Source organism: Kogia breviceps, chromosome 17, assembly GCF_026419965.1.
Source record: "Kogia breviceps isolate mKogBre1 chromosome 17, mKogBre1 haplotype 1, whole genome shotgun sequence".
Lineage (NCBI taxonomy): Eukaryota > Metazoa > Chordata > Mammalia > Artiodactyla > Physeteridae > Kogia > Kogia breviceps.
The window spans coordinates 54702273-54727429 of NC_081326.1; the positions used below are offsets into that span (position 1 = coordinate 54702273).

At 33.0% G+C, this 25157-nt stretch overlaps 1 pseudogene; it reads right to left on the minus strand.

Annotated features, from left to right (window-relative positions):
* Window positions 1-339: 339 nt before the first annotated feature.
* On the minus strand, window positions 340-438 carry LOC131744296 (U6 spliceosomal RNA; annotated as a pseudogene).
* Between the last annotated feature and the right edge of the window lie 24719 nt (window positions 439-25157).

Below are 25157 nucleotides of genomic sequence, written 5' to 3' on the forward strand. Positions count from 1 at the left end.
CCATATTCAGCTATCATGGTATTTTCTAGGTAAAATGAATCATTTAAATAAGTTTCTCCCACTAGTTATTGTTCAGTTTCAGTTTTACATTTCAAAATAAAGAAAAAAAACAATGAAATGTAAAAACAATACCTTGTCTTTTTAAAAAAATTTGACATATTTAACATGTTAGATTTTTTAAATTGAAGGTATATAACATGCTACTTTGATACATTTGTGTATTGTAACATGGTTGCCATTGAAGCAACATTTATCATATTACTTGACTATAGTATAATGTTACTCTATATATTTATTATTCTGTGCATTAGATCTCTGTACTTTATTTACTACTTGTTACAAACAAAAGAAAACTTCATGAATTTGCATGACATCCTTGTTCAGGGTCCATGCTAATCTGTATTCTAATTTTAGCATATGTGCTGTTCAAGTGAGCACTTGATATACTGTCTTGAGTTACTGCAAATAAGATAAACTTACATTATTACAAACATCTGCTCTATGAGCAGCTAAAATATTAAAAATCAAGGTAGTGGACTGTGATAACTTGTGCAAAAATATAATTTAATAAGTGTTTTTTTAATTCAGAAACATATTCAGATAAGAGAAAGCCATAAAAATTTCAGTAGAATGCAGGGAGGATATTTTATTGAAAGAAAACTAGTAATGCTGTGAGTTTTGCACTATATTATTTTTGTAAATACTCTGCCTACTACTTACATGGGTTAAGTAATATTTGCTACTCTTTTATGCTGACTTGGTCATATAACTTGCTTTGAATAATTGGATGTTGGCAGATGTGACAAAAGCTGAGAGTTGCTCTCACATCTCTTTCAGAACCATGAGAAAATCATGCCCATGTTGACTACTGAGCCTAGGAGAAAGATATAAACTTTGGGGGCAGAAATCATTATTCTTATCTTTTCCTAGCCTAAATCTATTCTGAATAAATGACAGTGGTTTTAACACAATGACCTTTAAGAATTTTGCTGCCTTTATATGGCAATAGCTAACTGATTGCACTGAATTCAAGACACACTGAAACATTCATCTTTTTTACAATGTCTTGACACATTAGATTTCCTTAACCTAGAATCCTCAGACCCTTTTTAAAGTTTATCTTTCATGGTTCTCTTCAACTGACACATTTCTCTGAAAGCATCAATTATTTATCAACTTATATCTGTTTCCCTGAACACAGTTTTTGTGCTGTTTTACAACACTAATAAATCATACCTTGTGTTATATCTGTGTATTTTTCATATATCTACTTCTGGATTCTACCTCTGAAGAGTGGTTTGTATCACATTTATCTCACTATTCTTAGTTTTTAGAATCTGGTTATTGGTTAGTATTAATATTTCATAAATATTTTTGCAATGAATAAATATATATTAAGCAATGTATTGGGGAGTCCTATTAAAAAATAGAAGCCCATTATTTCTCTATTAGAGGGGTAAGATGGGGAAATATGTCAGTTATTATCAGAGCAAATATAAGCATAAATTAAACACATTACAGAGCAGTCTTGGGCTCTTTGACTTACAGAGCTGAGGGCTCCTTAGTTGGTTTTGACTTGCCATGAACATCAAGTTCCTTTACTGTGATTAGAAAACCTCTGCTCTAAACCACTGATATTGAGGAGATGTTTTCCTAAATTTCTTTAAAATTAGTAGAAAAGAATTTGCTTGATGTATGGATGCTTTTACACTGGTGAACAAAGCAATATGTTTGATCTACATTATTAAAATATCTTTAAATATTTCTCCTGCTACAACCTAGAAACCACAAGGAGTCTTGGTACATTCTAAATGTATCTAAGTGGAGAATGGCATTTAGAATCCAACATCTGGGCTCTGGGTGTGCTCTTTACCACGTGGGTGCTATTGCTTCTAGGTCTTCTAGGTCTTCTCAGTATATAGTGTTAGGGAATATAACACTATATATATATATATATATATATATTATATTTATAAAATATATATATACTAACCCACATAAATAAACATGTCTATATCTAATTACTTATATATATATAAATATATATCCCCACAGTTGACCTTTCAGTATGTGGGTTGTGGGGCTAACCCTCAATGCAATCAAAAATGCACGTATAGCTTACAGTTGGCCCTCTGCACTCAGCCCCTCCGTATCAGCAATTCCACATCCATGTATTCAACCAATCATTTAATATTTTTATATTTCTTTCCTATCCTAAGCTTGTCCTTAAAATTGGTAGTTTCAAATTATCTCTGTGGTTTTATAATACCCTTTCTGCTTCTTTGGGTGACACTAAAAAAATCTTTAATAAGATAATATTTATTTTTCAAAACACCACCAATAGAGAACAAATACTTATTGATGCATATAGTAAATATATTTCTCCCTGACCTCCAAAATCATCATTTTCATTCTTTAAGCCATAGTTGAAATCATACTACCAGTTGCTAAATTATCAAATAATACTATCAGGAATTATTGGATATTTTCATTTTGAGTTTTGACTTGGCTGCATTTTCCAGTGCTACATTTTTATGTGATTGGTAGATTATTTAAATGACACCAGTGCCTGTTAAAACATGCAGAAAATTAAGCTCACAGAGTCACATGCTGAATTTTATAGATGGTTCTATAGTGATACTGTTATTAGTATTGATCTATTAAAGTTTATAGCAGCTAATGAAAATAATATATAAATGTATATAGAAATTAATCATTGGTTAAAATCATCATTTGGGGATTTATCAGTAAAATATTTTATTAAGTTAAAATTCTAGATTTGGAATTATTAGGCTAAATTTTCCAAATTTATAGCATTTCCTTGAATCTTACACTACAACATCTGTAATGCCATTAAGTAATTGATTTTGCAAGAGCTTCATTCCCATTTTGATTAGCTAATTGATATTATAATTGTCATTTTAACGTAAAGCTTAAAGTGAAGTTACTTCTAAGAAAGATCCTGGGCAGAAACACACAGAGACAAATCTATTTAAACAGCACATTATTTTGAGGATCCCACAGAACTGAACTCAATAGGAGCTGTTCATAATGCAAACCGTGGGAACATCCTTCTTAGTCTGCCCACCAAGTAGACTGTGTGTGTGTTATGAATTCTGTGGGTTAGCAATAGCCACTAATTTAAAGCTGGTAGAAGAGTCACTCCAGATACTTACAATGCAGTCACCTACCCTTTTCTGGCATTTAAAATAAAACTGTCAGTGTAAAGTTGGTGAAGTAGACTTGAGACACTCCAACGTGATACATGAAGTTGTCTTCTGGTTTTTTAATGCCAAGTTTAAGTAGAATATGAATGTTTAGACTTTCAAGGATTTCCTCTTGTTGGCATGGTGGGAATGAGGGACATAACATATCATCAAATGTTCATTGAGTGTTTATAATTCTTGGTCTCCAGATATAAGAAATAAAGAAGGATATTCTGTCTAAACTAAAATGTGCTTCAATAGGATAGTTTCCAAATGACTGATGTACGTGATGATGATGATGGTAGGATGAAGAAGATGATGATAATAAGCTATTTTAAATTTAAATACAAAAAGAAATAAAATAACAGAAGGGGCATATTTAGGTAGGGTGTGGTTGTCAGAGTTCAGAAAATGACCACTGAAAACTTGTGTCCCCATCCATGTCCTCAAATTTGTCTTCATTCTCTTTTTCTCTGGGTTAGGGAGTGTTTTATTGAAACCACTTCCATTAACTTCAAATGTAGCCTAAAGAGAGATTAACCCAAGTTAAGCTTCCTTTCAATCTTTTCCTATATGTACTACTGATAGCAGAATTTCTAAAATAGTCACATGGAAGGAATTTGGAGTTTAAAGTGTTTCGGGGACCAATCCCAAGTTTGCTCATTATTTTTCCTCTCTTAGTCATTACACTGTGAATCTTGGAAACCGTAAGTAAACCTAAGCTTTTCAAGTTACTGTATTACTTGGAAACCTATACGTTAAATTTCCCCATCCTCCACCAGGGAAAGTTATTATAATATATTACATCTCATAAGATATAAATCTAATAGGATTTTCTGATACAATTTACATAAGATCCACATGCTTCTTGATCAAAAACAGTTAGCAAAAATCTAACAACAGTGCCATTAGAAGAGGCACAAGGCAGAAGCTCATTCACAGATCCATTTACAAGATGAAAACACTGCTAGAATCACATAAACTTTTTGTTCTATATTGTATAGTTGTAGAAACAAGATTAGTTACTGGTGAATTATGACATGTCTCTTTGCCATCCCCCAAACAGGATAAGCATATTTTGAAGTATTAAAGTTCAAGTGAACTTTAGTACTTTGGTGTTGATCTTACCTCCAAGTCTATGCTAGTCTTAATTCTTGAGCCATAGTATTTTTAAAAATATGAAAAAAAAATAGCATCGTCAAAAACTGATTTTGCTTTAGCCTGGCATTATTAGAAATATAATTCAGTTTGTGTAGATTCTTGTGTTCTTCCTATAGTGACTCTGGTCACTAACAATATTTAACCTATAAATTTTAAAGTATCACATTTTTGTGGGCAGTTCTGCTGATGTGTTTTTTTTTTTAATTTTTATACAATTTTTAAAGTTTACTTTTCATTTGCAGTTATTGCAAAATATTGGTTATATTCCCCATGTTGTACAATATATCCTTGTGCCTGTCTTACACCCAATAGTTTGTGCTCCCACTCCCCCATTCCTATATTGCCCCTCTCCCCATCCCCATTGGTAACCACTAGTTTGCTTGCTACATCTGTGAGTCTGCTTCTTTATTGTTATATTTAGTTTGTTGTATTTTTTAGATTCCAATATAAGTGACATACAGTGTTTGTCTTTCTCTGACTTATTTCACTTAGCATAACGCCCTCCAAGTCCATCCATGTTGCTGCAAATGGCAAAATTTCATTCTTTTTTATGGCTGAGTAGTATTCCATTGTATGTATATACGTGTGTGTGTGTATATATGTACGTATATACATCTTCTTTATCCATTCATCTATTGATGGGCACTTAGGTTGTTTCCATATCTTGGCAATTGCAAATAATGCTGCTATGAACATTGGGGTACATGTCTCTTTTCAAATTAGTGTGTTTGTTTTTTTCAGATGTATACCCTGGAGCGGAATTGCTGGGTCATATAGTAGTTCTACTTTTAGTGTTTTGAGAAACCTCCATACTGTTTTCCACGGTGGCTACACCAGTTTACATTCCCACCAACAGTGTACAAGGGTTCCCTTTTCTCCACATCCTCACCAACATTTATTATTTGTGTTCTTTTTGATGATAGCCATTCTGACAGGTATGAGGTGATATCTCATTGTGGTTTTGATTTGCATTTCCCTAATGATTAGTGATGCTGAGCATCTTCTCTGAGCCTGTTGGCCTCTGCGTTTCCTCTTTGGAAACATACTTATGCAGTTCTGCTCATTTTTTAAAATATAAATTTATTTATTTATTCTTGGCTGTATTGGGTCTTCATTGCTGTGCACGAGCTTTCTCTAGTTGTGGTGAGTGGGGGCTACTCTACGTTGTGATGTGTGGGCTTCTCACTGCAGTGGCTTCTCTTGTGGAGCACAGGCTCTAGGCACGTGGGCTTCAGTAGTTGTAGCTCGCAGGCTCTAGAGCATAAGCTCAGTAGTTGTGGCACATGGGCTTAGTTGTTCCGCGACATGTGGGATCTTCCCAGACCAGGGATCGAACCCGTGTCCCCTGCACTGGCAGGAGGATTCTTAACCACTGCACTCCCAGGGAAGTCCTTCTTCTGCCCATTTTTAAATTGGGTTTTTTTGTTTGTTTGTTTTGTTTTATTTCTTTTCATATTAATAGACAGTTCCTCCATTCTGTTCACACTGTAGTTTTGACGTGTTTGTTAGAAAACTGATTTTCCCTGATTAGGAATAATGGTAAATATGGCCTAATTATATTTCAGATTACTTTGCAAAAATTATACTAATTTAAAATAATTTGTAATGGATTAGCACATAGAAAAATGCGTAGCACCACATAGTAGAGTTGGTGCTTGGGGTGCAGGTTCTGGAACGGTTGGTTTGCATATGAAAGTCACAATCACAGGCAAGTCTTTTGATCTAAGAAGTAGCTAACCCTGCAAGAGGCAGTTCCTCCAGTGTCAGCTAGGCCCCAGATGTCAGAGCATGAAAATTACAGAAAATAAAAACAGATGCTTAATATATACCCTTTCACAATTCTTTTAAAAATCTACAAATTTTTACTCATTGTTTTGATCCATTACAACATTATATAAATTCAAATACTTGAGTGGTGTTAGGCAAGCTTTTCCTTTCAGAAATCTTGTTGACTTCTTCCTATGAGATTATCCCAGTTTAAGGATTCAGTGAACCTGCCTTTTATTGATTCTATCTGGCTGCCAAGCATAGGCTTTCACATCTGTTTACAGCTCCCTGGGTACTTTCGGGACCCTACATAGTGATAAGTGTGGCACTGTGGAAAAATCGTCTAATTACAAGTTAGGAATAGCAAATTGTATATTTTGAATAAGGTAAGGTTTTTACTTTTGGATTGCTTTACATATAGCGGATGTCAGCTTGTTTTAATGTTTTTTTCAAATTCAGCTGGGGTTTTTTTTTTTAGTGCTTGGTTAGTTTGCATGTCTTAAATTATATTTGAGTTTTAGAATCTTTTCAAACAAACATTTAAAAATTTTGCTCTCTGTCAAGTTGTTTGTTTCCTGTTTTTCTTTAAAAAAAAAATAAAACCGTTGTTATTTGAGGAAACAAGTACCTCATTTAATATATGTTTTGCAAATACTTCCCTAGTTTGCTAGATTTCTTATTTGTTATTGGTATTTTTATAAAAATTTTTATAAAATAATTTTTATAAATTATAAAATTTCATAGAATCTAGTTTGTCAGCTTTTTACTTTATGATCTTCTGGTTTTAGGTCAAACATAGAAAGGCCTTCTATACTTCACATTTATAAAATTATTTAACCAGACTTTCTTCTAATAGCTTATACTTCCCTATCATATTTTCACTATAGATTTTTTTAGCCACTTAGAATTTATGTTGGTATTAAAATGTATTCTTAATCGTGTAGTAAAACCCAGTACATATTTGGGACTGTTTACAGACTCCATTTTTCTCTAGTGACACACTTATTTTTTGTCAATAATAATAAATATTTTAGTAACTGGTAGGTCTTTTATTACTCTATTATTTATCCTGATCATGTCCTGATTCTTTTTACATGCTTAATTTTCAGACAACTTTAGAATAGCTTTGTCAGTTTCCAAGAAAAAAGTAAAAGGTTATTTTCATTGGTATTAAGTCCAAAATATTGCTATTTTGGGGGAGAATTGATGCTTTTAAATATTTAGTATTTTAACCCATAAACATTGCTTAAATATTGTTTATCAAAGGATGGGAAGTGATAAGATGCCCCCCCCCCCAGCCATCTTCTGGTGTTTACATTCTTTTGTAATTCCCTCTCCTTTAATATGGGTGAGACCTACAGCTTTCTTCTAACCAAGAGAATATTTCACAGGTGATGGAATAGCATTTCCATGATTATGCTTCATAAGATTGTAATTTCTACCATGTTAGAAGTCCCTCTCCCTTGCCTGCTTTGATAAAACAAATTGATATGTGCAATACTCTATGTAAAGGCCCATATAGCAATGAACTGAATGTGACCTCTATTAGATAGCCAGAGAAAAACTGATGCTTTTATTCCAAAAGTCCAAAAGAAATAAATTCTGCCAATACCAAGTGATCTTCAAAAAGATCCTTCCTCAGTCAGACCTTGAGATGAGATTTTAACCCAAAGAGTAACCTCATTTACAAGCAGTATACAGATATGTACACACTGAATTTAATAAGCTAGTACTTTCAGTTTTTTGCATGGACTTTTTTCAGTTAAATTAATTGTCAATTTTCATCTTCATTCCATCTTTTACTAATTTGGTACTTGCTAGATCGACTAATTTACAAAACAAATGAAAGTATTTTTTTCTAATCTTAAAAAATTACGCTGTATATTATTTTCTTCATTGCAACTTGAAAAAAATCATGTAACTTCCTCATAGAAACCCTATTAGAAGGAAATATGATAAGCCGTGTAAACCTCTTTAATCAGAGCTTGAAATGTTTGGCATTTAGTAAATGTTAATTAGTTTTATTAATGGTATTACTCTGACAGTTTTAACAGTTTCTTCCAAGGTATTTAACTGTTTAGGTTTCCTGTCACGTAATAACATTTAAAAAATTGTACTTTATGTCATATCTAATGCTTCAAATTATTTGCATGAGTTTTACAGAGCACTCATTGGCTCTTTCAATTTACTTTGCATATGTTGTGATTTTTCTTACTCTTATTTCACTGCATTGTGTGGCTTCTCCATGTCTTATTTTTTTTTGAATATATTTTTTTAGATAGGATTATTTCTTGTGTGTGTATATATATATATATATATATATATATATATATATAATTTTTTTTTTTTTTTTTTTTTTTTTTGCGGTACGCGGGCCGCTCACTGCTGTGGCCTCTCCCGTTGCGGAGCACAGGCTCCGGATGCGCAGGCTCAGCAGCCATGGCTCACGGGGCCAGCCGCTCCGTGGCATGTGGGATCATCCTGGACCGGGGCACGAACCCGTGTCCCCTGAATCGTCAGGAGGACTCTCAACCACTGCGCCACCAGGGAAGCCCTATTTCTTGTATATTTTTATTATTCTACTCACTCTCCATTAAAAAAAAAATTGTTTGATTAGGTCCAATTTACTTGTATCTGTTTTTCTTTGATGGTCAGTGCTTTTTTTAAAAAAAAATAATTTATTTTTTGGTCGCGCTGAGTGTAGTTGTGGCACACAGGACCTTCATCGAGGGCATGCAGGATCTTTCGTTTTGGTGCGTGGGCTCTGTGTTGCAGTGTCCGGGCTTCTCGGTAGCTGTGGTGTGCAGGTTTTCTCTCTCAAGTTGTGGAACGTAGGCTCCAGGGTGCATGGGCTCTTTAGTTTGCCGCAAGTGGGCTCTCTCGTTGAGGCGTGCGAGCTCAATAGCTGTGACCCACGGGCTTCATTGCCTTGCAGCATGTGGGATCTTAGTTCCCCAACCAGGAATAGAATCTTCGTTCCCTGCATTGGATGGCAGATTCTTTACCACTGGACCACCTGGGAAGTCACCAGTCTCCATTCCTTAATCCACTATTTTTTCTTTAATATTATGTCTAAATTCTTAAAGTAGATGATTAATTCAATTTTATTCTCTCATGTAGCCTTGAAACAGGTTAAAAATGATTTTGTTTTCTTTATTTTGAAATTGAGATTTCCTTTGCAGAATAATATATAGACAGTATTTTTAAATGTTAAATGAGGATTTGATAGGGAGTTTTGTATTTCAGGGCATAGAATTCAATATATATTTTTAAACCTACATTATTGGTTAAATATCATTTGATTCTTCAATATCCTTTCTTACTTTAAGGTATATTTTCTAACATAATAGAGGCAAGTAAGTTTTAATTTCCATTGTGTTTCTTCAGAATTTTTTTTATGTTTTCTATATTTTATAACAGTAATTTAGTTAAGGGTTCATGGCATTTCAATCCTCAATGTGGACTTTATTTTTTTAATCATTTTATAATATCTTCTTTTGGTTTCATTTAATAAATCATATACAAACTTTGATGTTAATATGATTGTCTGGCAATTTTTAACCATCTTCTACTGGCCTTGGTATAGTTTTAGTCCTGAGTCAAAATATAGAGTGATGTGTATTTAAATAATTAAGTACACAGACCCTATAACCATTGAGGCCAACAAGTTCTGAATCTATCCTCTCAGTGTTCCAAGCAAGGCAGGTCTTATGGTAATTACATTAAAGAGACAAACAATTATGTCTCCCTGTGGTGTAATTCTATCAGTGCAAGAACTTATGGGAATGGGAAGCACATTATAGTAGTGAGATCAGCATTATTTTAAGCACTAAAATGCAACTTACTGAGGCTAAATAACCCAAGTGATGACATTCACAGAACATCCCTGGGTTTGAGGTTAGCAAATGTTATCAGTATCTTTGGCTATATCACTTATTCTGTAGAATCAGAAATAGAAATGTATTACCAAAAAGAATATCTCAGAAGATAGAAGTTAATTCAATTTTAAACACTATAGACCTTGCATAATATTTCATTAGAATTCTGATTTTTGATGTAATCAAATACAAGAGACCCTAATCAAAGTAGTTGTTTCCTAAAAATATTAAAGACTGTAAATAGACTTTTCTTTTCCTCTCTCTCTACCTTTTATTCAAATTCTGTAGCAGCATGATGTTGCTTAGGTCATAGATGAACCTGAGGTAGAAACTGCTTTTATGATCAACAACTCATGGTGATTTAGTCTCTTCTATACTCATAGATCCATGAATGTAGTAACCACGCCTAAAGTAATTATCTTCCCTGTATTCTCGTTGTCAATCCTATGCTTGGTACATGATGTCTCCTGCTGTTGCTTAATAAGTATATTTCACCTTGACAATAAATATGAGTGAATGAAGTTGACTGCTAAAGTTTATCAAACTTATCAAAGTCATATTAAAATACACATATTTAAGTTTTTCTCAATTATCCTACAGATAAGGGTATTAATAAAAAATGGATTATATGCATAGAAAGTTTAAAAATGTGTGCAAGTTAACAACAGTTGTTTCAGGGAAATTATTGGTCAGCGTTTATCCACATATTGGGAAAAACTAATGACAGTAGTCAGTTATAAAGATGGTTTAGATTATATTTGTTGAAGGTTGAACAAGTCAAGTAAGTCTACAAGGATTCAACAAGATCTGACTCTTCCATGAATAAGATATTGAGATTAAACAACTAGAGAAGAGAGGACAGAAGAGAACATTTGTTGAAAGTGTGTTATGAATGGGTAACGGGGAAACAGTGATATAATCACCATCCATAGACTTTAAGATCACATGTTTATACTCACATGTTTTAAACAAACGAGTAAATAAATGTTTTAATGAGGATAAAGCAAAGGTATATATCTCTACCAAATCATGTAACTCAGATGTTCCTGGTATTGTCCTTGTTTATACTTTTGCCTCAATTCTTTAGTTCAACCTAAAATTGATAAACTCTATTAGAATAACAGTCTTAACTGTGATAAACATTGGCAAAATTAACTAATTTTTTTTTAGTAAGAGTAATAGCAAAATTTGCTATTTCACCACACGCACAATACTCCCCCTATTTATGTTTCTAAATATCCTTATCTTTGGATTCATTAGATATGAACACTGATTTTAACTTTTGTATTATATAATGTACTAGATTCTTTTTATTTATTTAAAAAAATATTTTAATGTTTATTTTGGCTGAATTGGGTCTCAGTTGCAGCATGCGGGATCTTTAGTTGTGGCATGTGGGATCTTTTAGTTGCAGCATAAAGACTTCATTGTTGTGGCATGTGGACTTCTTAGTTGTGGCATGCATATAGGATCTAGTTCCCAACCAGGGATTGAACCCGGGCACCCTGCATTGGGAGCACAGAGTTTTACCCCCTGGACCACCAGGGAAGTCCCTGTACTAGATTCTTTGTATACATTTATGATTGTGTCCCTGAAATAAATTACCAAATGTGAAATACATATTCAAAATGAAAAAAAAATAAATTACAGATATATACATATATAAGAATTGTCCTCTATCAATTTATAAAGCAAAACCAGTAAATAACGCTTTTTGCCCCACCATTGCCAATAGTATATTCAGGTATTTTACAATTTTGTATAATACTGCAGGTAAAAATTTTAATGACCTATATTAAGTTAAAATACAAATAGAAAGAAACCTATACAATTGTAAATTGCAAGTTCATATTTTTAAGAGTCCTCCTTCAAAAGACAAAAACTTTAAAGAAAAAAATTTTGAAAAGCAATGAAATATAATAGCAGTGAGGAATTACTGAATCCTAGAGGATGACAGGAATCCAGATAGTGAACCTGGGATCAGAGCCATTTTGCCCTGTTGGTGTCCGTATATCAATCAAAAAGAGCCTAGAAATGTCCAAAGGAGAAATATAGTGTAAAAATTATTACAAAGGTAAACCTGGCTGGCCTTGGGGATTTATTAAATATGTAATACATTTAAACAATAGATAAAGTACCTGCTTTCATGAAGTTTGAAATCTGAAATAAGAAATGCATTATAACTACTTGAAAGAACATGGGATAGGGAATACTATGATATAAACATCAAATTAGAATTCTGGAGGAAATAATGTAGATATAGATAAATATGGTTTCCTTTTTTATATGTGCCATGTGGAAAGTGTTCAGACATCCAGAGATCCTTGAATGTGAACTGCATCAACAGCAATATAATGAATGGTCTTCTAAAATGTTTTATTTTAAAATTGTGTGACCCTTTAAAGGTGCAGGCATAAGAAGTCTTACTAGAAGGTATTATTTATTACTATTGTTATTATCATAATTATTATTGAATCCTATGTAATTATGATGTATTACTCAGGAATAAAACCATAGAAAATTGACAGTTTAGACAAATAAGGTTGTGTATTCATGTGGTGAAACTGAGCATTTTAATATTACAGCCAATGGGCAAGTCGATATCTTGTATTTGGAGCCTAGATTTTTTTTTCACTTTCACTCCTTTGAGGAAACTAAACCACCAAGTGATTAAAAAATATATTACAAGCCTAATGTATTATTCTTTTGACAGACTGAATGTCTTCTTACTGCTAACGTACTCATTTGTTTTTACATTACATTTGGAATTGAGTGATTCAGTGTCCACTACTTTAGACTCTTCCATCAAACCATGGTTATAAAAATAATGAACTGAAAGGGACTCTTTTTATTAGTAGGAAGTTAAAATAAAAAATTAAGTCCAATGAAACTTTGAATTCTTAGACCCTAATAAGAAACATTTTTATTTGTTCTTTGAGTTAACAGAATTACTTGAATGATATGGAAAATAAAAGACAGTCAAACACACTCCTGGATCTAAATCAGTGATACTGTGAGCACAGTATTACTGAGCAACTATCATGGCATTTATTGCTAAATAGAAATATTCATGGCTCTAAATTCTTCTAATCCATCCTAGTAGATTTATCTGTTTGTCTCTTCCACTATCCAAAGAACAAAATGAGGATAAAGCCTAGGTCATTCACTCAGTATTACTAATAACAATAATCATAACAATACTTATAAACATATGCTATGTTGTGTGAATACCTTCAGGTGCTTCACAACAGTGGCTTACTTAATGTTCATAACAACCACGTGAGGTAGGATCTCTTATGAAACCCACTTCAATTCCAGTATCTGGATTTAAAGTCCATGCTTTTAACCACGATATTACGCAATACCCACTAGTACATTATTGTCAATTAATGGCTGTCTCTTTTAAATGACTTATGAAAAAATATTTTTTTATCAATCACCAACTGTATTAATATAGAAATATAAAAAAATACAAACACTCTCTTCTCCAGGGTCTCAAAATTTAGAATTAGGAATCTATATGCATACATATTTGAGTATGTTCATAACTTTTTTGTGTTGTATTTTTTCTCCTTTTCTGTTTTCTGACCTAAATTTTGTGTTGATTTCTTTTTCTGTGTGCAGTAAATAGTCTTAGAACTATGCTAATTATAAGAATCTTCTGAGGTTTTTTCCCCCTATGGAGAGAAATTTCTTTTATTCGAAGAGGCCTCAGTGGGGCTATAAGGATACAGCAATACTATTTAAGTATAAGATTCCTCTTCAATTAAAAAAGGATAATTTTTACTGGATGTTACACAATAGTAGTACTTCTTTTTAGATAATGAAAGTGATAAAATTTAACACTACCGCTCTGAAAATGTAGTACAATATTAAAATGTTGGTGATTTAATTTTTAAACTCATTGAATTACTATTAAATATATCATTATATCCTTTACTGAGAAGTTTTCATTTTCTTTCAAAGATTGTACAACCATGTAACAAGCATTTCAAATCTAGATATAATATATATCATACTTTTAAGATTATGATCTTTTAAACAAACTCATTATTCTCTCTATATTTTTACTTTTCACTTGTGTAATCTTTTGTTTTATTTCCCCTTCTTAAGAAAAATTTTATCAGTTTCATGTATTATGCCCATATAGCAAACACAGTGAAATTAGTTATTCCCGTACTTTATGACAAATGCTCTGTGCTTCTAGTTCTAAGTCTTATGTGATAAGGGGACTACATAATTTTTGTACAAACTTGAGCCACTCTTGGGAATCAAAAGGGTGCTTTTAATAATTAAACAAAGGTAACAAGTATAATTTAACAAGTCAGGGCTGCTTTGAATAAATTGGGATATAATTTTACCTTATATACAAATTTTCCAGCCCTTATGTAAGATAATCTTTGATAGAGGAAAGAAGAGTCGTTCACAGCTGTGTCCCTTCCCTAATGCAGGGATTTTACCATATTTAACATCCTACCTTTTCTGGATATCCAGTGAGGGCAATTGACAAAAACCCAAGTTTGGTACCTAGAACCATACTGACCCAACTAGATGTGTATACTCAAGTAGTCAACAAATATTTACTAAATACATGCCAGTCACTATGCTATTATTTGGGAATTCACCACTCAATGAAATAGGATGCCCTTTGTATGGAACTCTTAGTCTAGCAGAAAGGGGAAAACAAATGGGCAGATGCAATCTACTGTGATAGGCAACATGACGGAGTACATAACAAGGTCTAAAAGACCAAAAGTGAGGTAAAAGTATTTCAGTTTTTGTGAGAGACATCTCCGGAGAGTAAACCGAAATCTTAAAATTTATAGATTCCTTTTAATTGGCCAGGTAAAAATGAAGATTATTTCATTCAGTAAGAATGGCAAAGGGACTTCCCTGGTATCACATCGGTTAAGAATCCGCCTGCCGATGCAGGAGACACGGATTTCGGCCCTGGTCTGGGAAGATCCCACGTGCCGCGGAGCAGCTAAGCCCGTGAGCCACAACTTCTGAGCCTGTGCCCTGACACTTTTGAACCATAGCTATTGAGCCCGTGTGCCACAACTGCTGAAGCCCACATGCCTAGAGCCTGTGCTCTGCAACAAGAGAAGCCACCACTGCAGTGAGAAGCCCACGCATCACAACGAAGAGTAGCCCCTGCTCACTGCAACTAGAGAAAGCCTGCGCCCAGCAACGAAGACCCAATGCAGCCAAAAATAAATACATACATAAATAAATTAATTAATTATTTTGAAAAAGAATGGTATGTGTAGAAGCCTAACGAGTATAAGATCCATGGACTATTTGGAAGAAGATTATGAAGTTTGATAAGGGGGGGCTAAGATATGGGAAAGAAATGATGAGAAACTTGATGAATGAGAGTATAAGAGCTCATTTCCAAAGAGCGCTTTAAGTCATTCTAAAGAGTTTGATTTGCATCCTGAGCCTAATGGCATTTAAATGTTTTACATAGGAGAGTCATGCAACTTGATTTGTGGAGTGGCAGTGAAAATGTGTTGTTCAGATTTCTTACTGTTAGGTACATGATTCACAGAGGTGCTGCCACTCTGGAGCCATCATTTTTGGTGAGGATATACTTCCTGCTGGCGGCTCTCAAGCAATGACTGAGCAAGGTGAGGATGCCAGTGCTTACCCATTTCTGCAAGAGACAGAGATCCTTCAGGTGGCCCCAGGACGCCCCATTGGCTCAGCTGATCTTTCTTAGAACTGCACTACAGCCTGAGTTTCCTTGTATCCAACTGTCCTTCCTTCCTCCAATAAATTTCTTGTTCATCTAATCATATCTTGTCACCCAAACTGACATAATTTGATCTCTGATTATTGGGCTTGCAAACTGAAATTCTGTGTGCCAGCCTTGACTGAGCCTTGGACTTTGTTTTGTCCAACATTACTGTCCACTCTATGGATGCCTACTCAAACTTACATGCCTCAGAGAGAATAACATTAATTTTAAGTAAAACCTTGGATGAGCATATCTTAATAGAGATGTTCATACATATGCATTTTCTAATTAAATCATAGCAATGTCTATTTGTCACACTACTTTCATAGCCCTTTGAAGGCAGGAAATTTTCCTCTTGGTCATTAATGTATATCCTACCCAGTAGATCACCTAAAATATAATAGGTGAACAAGTATGGTGTGTAACATTAAGGAAGTATATTTGCCAATTAAACAATGATTTAATGCCAATTTATCTTTATTAAATTCATTATTAATACTTATTACATTAATGAAAATATTTTATCATATATTATACTTGTCATACATAAAAAGGAAAATAAATTAGTTGATTTAGTCCTAAAATCATTCTTTAGAGTATGACTCTCATCGCATTTCAAGTCGGTTCTTGATAACTGTGCCTTCCATTCCACACAATGCAATTCTGTGTCCCATCATGAATATTGGTCAAAAAATTTACTGTAGAAATAAAGCAAACAAAAAACTTTTATAAAAAAGTCAATGGCACTGTGTTCTTAGGATGACTTTGTAACTAAATAGAGTTAGCTACATTTTTCAACTATTTTACATTGATACATAACATCATATGAAGTTCAAAACATGTAAAACATGAATGCACTTTTATAACTACATGACAAATGATGATATAGAGAATTGTGAGCATGGAGAATCTACCTTTAAGTTCCTCCTCAGTCCTTACCTCCCCAAAATGACAGTCTGACTTCTATTGCCCATTTATATAACTATATGTATACATGGAATTATCCAGCAATACAGCATAATTTCTTCTGTTGTCTAGTTATTTTGTTTAATATTTTTGTCCAGAGAATATATCTATTCTTGCACATATAGCTAAAGTTTATTCTTTTTTAATGCTGCATAGTGTTCTTTACATGAATATATTGTAGTGATGGATATATGGGTTTTTCTAATATGTAGCTAATTAATGCTCTGAATTTTTATAAATTTTTGACAACATGATTATATTCCCACAGAGGTATATGAATTCCAATTCCTAAATATTCTAACCAATAATGGTTACTATTAATTATTTAATTAAAGGTATTCTGTTGGTTGTAAAATTATATTGAAAGATACTTATTAGAAAGCTTGAAGAAAGACAAATTATATTCCCTTGTCAAAATTAGAAAATAAGTTCCAGATCATTCTTCTTGAATATGCCTTGATCATACCTTTTATTATAAAGTTTGAGATAGATTATTCTTTAGGGGGCTGAGCTGGGTCTTATAGGCTGTTTAGCGGCATCCTTGACCTCTACCACAAAATGCCAGTAATACTTGCCTTTTCCTCTCCCCTAAGCTTGACAACCCCAAATCTCCAGATATTGCCAAATATTCTCTAGGAGGCAAAATTACCCAAGGTTACAAAGCACTGGTATAAAGGAAAGATTCAATCAACTTTATGTTCAACGTCATGAAAAACAAATATTTCAAACTTTTACTTAGACACAGTATAGTGCTTCAGGCACATTCTAGGAGGGGAAGAGTGGAATACTTACGAGAGTTTTGTACCTAATTTATCAGGAAAAGGGAATGTGTCTTAAAGATTTTAACCACGGCAAAAAGCTCGAATATAACTGATTTCACCAATGAGAATATGTTTCTAATACACATTTTGTGAATTAATATGCCATTAAATTTGACCAATGTGAAAATCTGTAAATGCAATTGTATATTTCTTGAAGGTGAAGGACACGGAATCAAACTGTAGTAAGCACTTCTAGGGTATAGTTTCTCTTATTTAATGCTAAATGAGCATTCTTGGAATATGCATTAATTACTAATATGAATTAATTATTAATTCGGAAAAATAAATGGCCCATAAAGTAGCTTAAAACTAAGGCATATGTAATTTCCCATTGTTTATCTAAAAGTAAATCACAGATATCATAGTAATTGGTTACACCTCTTGATTGGATTATTATATCAATCAACCTTCATCAAGAGAAGCAGAATCACTTGGAGACATGTACAAATACATGTGCATTGATTTCTTATAGAGTTTGACCGTATGAAATTGTGGTAATGGTAATGGTTAGGCAATCTCCATCAATAAGGCAGTTGTTTCATGTCTGATGTTGGAGCCTGAAGTCCACAGGGTAGGAAGTCAGGATAAAAACATGAATGGAAGGTGGGAGAGATCAAGAGCAAACGAGCTCGTGAGGACAAACAGAAAGTACGTTAAGTGGTGGTGTGGGTGTCCTAAGCAGCTTAAGCCAACCCATCACAGAGCTAAACATACACTCCTGGCCCAGGAGTCAAAGGTGCTGAAAGAGGATCCAGAGACAAGTAGAGCATCACAGGCCAGCTGTTGCCTCACACCAGTGAGGTGAGGCAGCAGGTCTTTAACGATGTGTATGAGTTGCAAAATGGCTGCTGCTTCCCTTCCTCCATCCAATTTTATCCCAAGTGTCTTTCTTTGGGCACACCCTAAATAGAAAATATATGAGAAAGAAAATTTTGGAAAATGTAGTTCAGTCTAGTCAAATTTAACCTTACAAAACCATGACAGTTTATAAATATTATAGCATGATATATATTGACTTAAAACATTATTTTTTAGTTTTTCTATCTATTGATAAATAATTGGCTAACTCATACCACCCCCTTTCTCTTCCCCCTCTCTTTCCAATTTGTTCTCTGTTGGTTATCTTTGAAACTGTAAATAATATGCTTAAAAGGTAGTTCATGTTTTATGAATTATAGCAATTATACCTTGAATCCCCACTGATCTGTTCATAAATTCTCCTTTACCTCCTTTTCCCTCTACCTCCTTATTTTATGTTCCATCATCTGTTATCTATAACTTGCCAAGTGTAAGTGACATAATGATCTTGATTTTCAGATACAAAGCCATATTTGTTTGACTTGCTTTTTCTATGAGTAGTAACTCAGTTTAAGTTGTAATGAATATCGAAATATTCATTTCTAAATAGTCAAAACTATGCTGTGGTTATATTTTCTTTCTTGAGAATCATTTTGTAAATTTTTAAATGGTGTTTTCATTACCTTTATTATGTTTTCCCTGATTTTTCTGTTTATCATGCCTGTACATTCATCTGCTGTTTTCTATAATCTGCTCTTATCCCAGTGACTTCCTTCCTAGGGCAATCTGGATCAGTTGTTTTTTAGGCCAGTTACAAGTCCTGGGTTACGTCAGCAGTGTTCCATGTCTTCTGTCTTCCTCTTTCTCCTTTGTGCTTTGTGTATTCTTCAGTATTGGGAAGAGCATATTCTCAAATAACATGCTAATAAGGGAGTTGCAGCATGTTAAACTTCTGAGACTTTAAATTTCACACACACAGACATATGCTGCTTTACATTTCCCTCAAATTTGGTTAATAATTTTTGCATAGAAGTCTAGGTTCAGTATTGCCTGTAAGAACTTTTAGTCTTTGCTGCATTGCATTCAGAGCCCGATATCATTGATTAAAATCCTGAGGCCATTGTGATTCTTGTGACTTTGTATTGAATATATGTCTTTTTTTTCTCTCTTTAGAATCTCTTATAAACTTCTCTTTATTCTGGCTGTTTTAAATTTCACAGGGTTGTATCTAGTTTTAAGTTTTGTTTGTTTTTTTTTCACCCCTCAAATATCTTGATGAATACTTAAAGCTTAAAGAGTTGGGAAATGCTGTTCTACTATTCTTTTTCCTTAATTTCCTTTGTTTGGTACTTTTTTTTTCCTTTCTGAAACTCTTGTTAGTAGGATAATTATGTATTGAATTGATTCTCTATGTATATTTTATGATTTGTTTTATTTTATATCTCAGAAGGCCAGAATTTATGTCTTTAACAGTTCAGTTCTATTCTTCTTGGATAATGTTTCTTCTCATCATTTTTGTTGTTGTTGGTTGGTTGTTGAAATTTATTATGTTGCTGACATTCTGCACATGCATATGAATACTTATTTGTCCATTTAAAATGTATAGTAGAGCTGCTGGAAACTCTTTGAGTAGGTCTGTGTTCATCAATGTCAGGCCTGTTATTAGGTGAGTGAGAAAAGAACTGGCCATTATTTTAAAAACCTCCAGATTCCTGAAGGCATGGGGTCTCTTTGGGTCTCTTTCATTTCCTCTATTACATGCTATACAATTTATTCAAATCTCACTAGTAAAGAACAAAAAATATTTCTCATTATATATTTTAGATTTGTTTCTTTATTTTCTAGATAGTAAGCACATGGTAGCTGCATTCTACATGTTACTTTTTGAGAAAAGAAGGGGAAACATACCCATTGCCTCATACACATAATTTGTATAGGTTTTTCTGATGTTCACCCATTGTTCACTCTTTTAGATACATATTTTGAGTGTCTTTAGGGTATCTTCATAAGTTGTAAGACTCCTCATGAGGAATGGATTGCTGGATCCCCTGCTTTGATTCATCTACCAATGTACTTATTTATATTTATTGTACTTGTTTTTATTATATATGATAATTTTATGTGCCAGCATGAAGGGTTTTTTGGATGGGATAAGCATTTAAATCAATGAACCATGAGTAAGCAGATTGCTCGCCATTTGTGGGTGGGCCTTATCAAATCAGGTGAAGGCCTGACTAAACAAAATGTCTGGCTTCTGCAAGTAAGAGGGAATTCTCTGGCTGACTGCCTTTGGACTTCATCTGAACCATCAGTTTTCCTAGGTCTCCAGCTTGCCATTCTTCAGACTGGAGCTGCATCATTAGCTTTCTTATATCTCAAGCTTGCCACCCCACACTGCAAAGTTTACACTTTCTGGTCTCTGTAATCATGTGAGCCAGTTCCTTACAGTAAATTTCTCTGTATATATTTACATATCCTATTGGCTCCTGTTCTCTGAGAACCGACTAATATACTGTGTTTTCAATTATTTTTATTTTTAAAAATATCGTATCTCCTGAATGTCTTCCTTTTTAATGAGGAATTAAAAAATATTTTGCCATTATTTTAACACAGTTTTAGTAGGAATTAAATATAAGCATCTGTGTGCCCAGTCCATTATCTTGAATTGGAATCAATGTTTACTTTTTAAAAAGGAATCTGTAGTCAATATGTGGAAATGGGTTGGATGGGGGCAGAATAGAAGGAAAGATTCCAAGTGGATTAATATTTCATTAAATCAGGTAAGATAGTGATGACCTGTACAAATGAAATGTAGTGTATATTAAGAGGCTATGTCAGATCTAGAGCATATTTTGTATCATATGTGATTGTTTTGTGATGGCTTCAGCTTGATGCTTCCTCTAGGTCTGTGGGGATTTTCAGTCATTTAATTAATCTGTCTTCTGTTTTATCCTCCTGCACTTCAGGCTGCCATAACAGGCCCTAGACTGCATTTATTTTTTCAATTTGATAACATTTCCAAATTGGTAACAAGCCTTTTCCTATCTTGTGCTTCTCCAGCTTTCTGAAACACTAATAATCTGGTCTTTTATAACATTTATCATTAATCAAGTCTCTTTTCACTGCTTGTTTTCTAGCTTTCTTCCCTCCTTTGATTTGAAGGATGTTGGCTTTTTTCCTATTTTTGTGTAAAACTTAGTTACTTTGCTTACTGTTATAAGCTAATATAAATTCCATCTTTTTGCAAATTTCTTTCAAAGGTAGGGACTATTATCTTTCTATTCGTCCCAGTTTTCTTTGCTAGGAAAGACTAAACGTGGATCCTCTTTAATTTGTCTAGATGGATATCTTCTCATTCAGTTGTAGATTTTGACTATATCCTGAATCTTGTATCTGCCTGTCATTTGTGTTGGTACTCTTGTCTTTTGGAAATTGTGCATAGATTTCATGTATTTGGCTTGAAACATGGCTCCCTAGAAAGACTGTGTGTCAACTGACCCCTCTGACTCCTACCACTTAAGCTTTATGTTTACTTTATCTAATTTGGCCATCATGGAGACAATCAATATCCCTGCCTTAAAGGACACCTTCTTGGTGTGGCTTCTCCTCACTCAATATGATAATATGTAAAAAATATATAACTAATGAAAACATACTGTACAGCACAGGGAACTCTACTTAATGCACTGTGGTGACCTAAATGGGAAGGAAATCCAAAAAAGAGGGGATATATGTATATGTATAGCTGATTCATTTTGTTGTACAGTAGAAACTAACACAACGATGTAAAACAACTATACTCCAATAAAAATTAATTTTAAAAAATGAGAAGTGGATTCAGATAAGTAAAACCATGATGAGCAGGATTCCAAATATATCTATTTCCTGAGTTCTGTTTATAGGAGTTTATAGTCACTTTTAGGGCTTTGTCTTATACTCTATAATCCTTATTTTACTCAATTACCTTATTCAAACTCTGTCTTCCAATTTCCCAGGCACTGAACTGTAACAAAGCTGAGATATACGAGGCTGTTGCACCTATCATATATTAATAATAGTTAAAATTAATCAAATGCTTATAATGTCAGGAACCATGTTAAGTACTTTACATGACATATTTAGACACTCAAAATACTATGATTTAAGTAATAATTTTAACATCATTTTATGTATAAGAAAACTTAGACTGTGAAAATAAGTTATGCATTTAGCCAGGATGCTACATCAATGCTACATATTTTAGAGTTTATTAACAATAGGATCATACTTCCATTACTAATTTTTGTATAGGCTAGTATAGATTAAACAGCCCCCAAATTGTCAATACCTTAAAACAACATTTTCTTCTTAACACATGGCTTCGAGATTCACCCCTGAAGGGAAAGAGGGAACATGGATAGCTTATATTTGCAGTTCTATATTTTGTTCCATAAGTGACATCTGCCATTTTCATCACAACCCATTGGCCAGAGTTAATCAAATAGTCCCACCTAAGAGCACTAGAAAGTGTAGTCCTTTGTGTGGAAAAGAAGACAACTAGTTATTGGTGACCATTAATAATGTTGCTGTAACAGCATTTCTAGAAACCACGGGTGTCTGACTCTAAAGGCCATGATCATAAGCACTCAGTTATCCTTTCTTCTCTCAGTTTTAATGAACACATTTAACAAAACTATATACTAACTTAAAATAAAATTGTTTAAAATACAAAAAAAAGTGAAGAAGAAAACTAATCACTAATGACTGCTGATATCAAAATATGAGAGTGTTTTCATAACAATTCCATATATAAATCCTAATAAATAGTTAAGAAAATTACCAATGTTGTATTCTGTAGTTTTCACCTATTATTTAGCATTTGTATGAATTCAAGGTTGGTGAGAAAATTATATTAAAAAGTTATAAACTATGCTAGAGATATTTTACTTAACCAATTGGCTAGGTTGGATATTAAACTTGTTGTATTATTATTACTTAGTATTATTTAGTAGTACTTAGTATTTATTTAGTATTATTTAGTAGTACTCCATTAAACATCTTGGCCCCTCAACATTTCCTCTAACATAAATTTACAAGTATAGCAATACTCAACTTTATGATCTGATTTTATATTTTTATATAATTGTTTTGCATTTCCTTTCCTACTTTTCACTTCATTTGTGGCTTCACTCTTTTATGCCTGACTAAATTAGTCAGAGATTTGTTTAAATTTTTAAAGGAATAAAGTACTTCTAAAAGAAGATATTTTCAGTATCAATCTATAATTGCCTAAAAATTAGATTTTAAGAAATAGCATTTTCATCAAAATATCTCCAGGGAATATTTGACATTCACCAATTCAAAGCAAATTGTTATCCACCAATTATTGCCTTGAATGACTTATTTTCCTATTAGTAGAATCCTGTATGGTGAATCTTTCTTAGTTCTTCCTCCTCTGAATGTTCCCTGGTGATTCTATGATGAGAGAATTAATTTTCCCTCACTGATTTTAGAGAATGGTTTTTGCTAAAAAATTGGCCTTGTATCTGATAGAACCATGGAAACCACAAAACTTCCTAAGAAACAAGTTAAACGAGCTCCTCTGCCTTAGCAGTTTGAATTTCAATACTATACAATCCTATCTCAACAATTCTATAAATTGTATAACTCTTCAGAGGTAGCCCCTCACATAGTAGGGAACTGTTTTGATACCAGTGGAGTTCATAAGTTAATTTTTAGTGACAATCTCATAAATTTATACCAAATATATTTTGAACACTATTAGTGTTGAAATGATGGCACTCAAAGAACACTTTTTAAAAATATTGGATTTGCCATATTATGCTTATGATTGTTTCTGAACAGCATTTGGCCTAGGAACCAAGTATATTCCTGGTATAAAATTTTTCAAGCTGATTTACTTTTTACTACTATACTTCCTTTACCACATTTGGCATATATATTTGGTTTTTCCTTTCAATATTGTTCTTGAAATTTTAAAGTAAATGATATCCTCTTGCATCTACAGTGTTTCATTTAGAAGGCTGTAGTTACATAAACATAATAGTCAGAGGATATTCTATTTAGCAGAAAATAATTGCTTTCTCTTTAACATACCATGGATGCAGAATGGAAGTATAGAAAGATAACATTTATACAGAAAAGAAAATGTGAAATGTTCCTTCAAATTAGGATGTTGTGATAGTTTCATTTTCAACATGAAGATATATTATACCTAAAAGTTGAGAAAAACATGTTTAGAAATGAAGACGCTTAAAATCATATCTCATATGTTGCCATAAAAAGGAAAGATATTTTTATGGACTTAATAAAATCTCATGGACTTAATAAAATCTCAGCTTTCAAAAGACTTGTAAAATTTATTCTTAAGCAGGGTCTGTCCTGCAGTTAAACAAAGTATTTAAAAGGATTTTGATAACTTTTTCCTTTGGCTTACACTATAATCAGCTCAACTGAATCATTGTCTTTGTGCCATAGAAAAATGAGAAACTTTGATTCTGTGCATAGCAGAACAAACATAAATAATTAAAGTGATACCCTCTTTTTTAAAAAAAATTAACTTTTATTGGTGTATAGCTGATTTACAATGTTACATTAGTTTCTGCTCTACAGCAAAGTGAATCAGTTATACGTATATATATATATATCCATTCTTTTTTAGATTCTATTCCCATATAGTTCATTATAGAGTATGGTGTAGTGTTGCCTGTGCTATACAGTGGGTTCTTATTAATTATCTATCTTAATCCTATATTATAAATTTTTACTTTTTAAAACTGTGTCAAACATATCTTTATACTCACATGATATCCATAAGTAT